We start from the raw sequence: 957 nt of genomic DNA, 5'->3' as shown, positions 1-957 counted from the left end.
GCTGGACTTTGGAAGTAAGAGGGCTGTGCTGGTGGGCCATATCCCTGCTACTCAGGGGATGACAGTGCCTGTGAGAATGAGTGGTGCCTAGCATGATGGGAAAATCATCAACTGCATGGCCACCAATGGTCTTCTGTGCATACCTCACTGAAAGTGAGGAAGACAATTTTCTGTGTCCCATGAGAACAGGCTCCTATTTTCTCAATGACTCTGTCTCTGAGAACTAGCTCAGGTGCTGCACACACACAATACTTGTTTTCTTCTCTTATTGCTAGATTATAGTGGCTAGGCTTATGGAAGTCTTAGATGGAAGGTGCCGTGATATGAAGAGAGAGGGCTTTTCAGTGTCCTCTATGACATGGCTGGACATAACACTACTGCCTTTGATGGTTGACACTATGCTATATGTGGTAAAACCCAAAAGTTTGAGTAATGGACTTGTAAGGATTTTTATCCCCTATGCTTTAAACAGGGAAGCCCTATGCTTTAAACAGGGAAGCCGCGCACCTTATTGGCAAATGTAAACATTAATGCGGATGAAGTTGAGTTTGCTTGATAATACAGCTAGGCATCTGTGTCTTCCCAAATTAGTGGATAGGTGGTGATTTCTTTTCTAATACAGTGATAGATGTGGTGCTGCTGTTGCACAGTTAAAACTGGAAATAAAATTGATCCTCTTTTAAGCTGTAGTTAGATTTGTATATATTTGATTTGATTTGATTGTGTGTTTAAGCTTGGGTAATTTCACCTCTCTTTAACTAAATATAAAGCAAAAAACCAGTAGTTGTTTTCTAGTCTGAAGTGAAGTTGCAAGAGAAAAGAGCAAACACCTCTCTGTCATCGCAGTCTTGGAGAAATGAGAATGGTGTGGAGGAGGACCTCATGTTTCTCCAGACAGTATCTCACCCTGTACGCCATGCTGGCCACAGGCTGCTGGGATTACACATGTGTGCCACC

General features: G+C 42.6%; 1 non-coding gene across 1 annotated transcript; it reads left to right on the top strand.

The window, feature by feature from the left end:
• Positions 1–247: 247 nt before the first annotated feature.
• Positions 248–376, top strand: LOC118583291. Its single transcript, XR_004944877.1, has one exon. It is a non-coding gene; the product is annotated as a small nucleolar RNA SNORA29 (small nucleolar RNA).
• Positions 377–957: the final 581 nt, after the last annotated feature.

The sequence above is a fragment of the Onychomys torridus genome, chromosome 4, assembly GCF_903995425.1.
Source record: "Onychomys torridus chromosome 4, mOncTor1.1, whole genome shotgun sequence".
NCBI classification, from domain to species: domain Eukaryota; kingdom Metazoa; phylum Chordata; class Mammalia; order Rodentia; family Cricetidae; genus Onychomys; species Onychomys torridus.
Note: the sequence above shows the minus strand (reverse complement) of the source record. Positions and strands in the feature narration are given on the sequence as shown.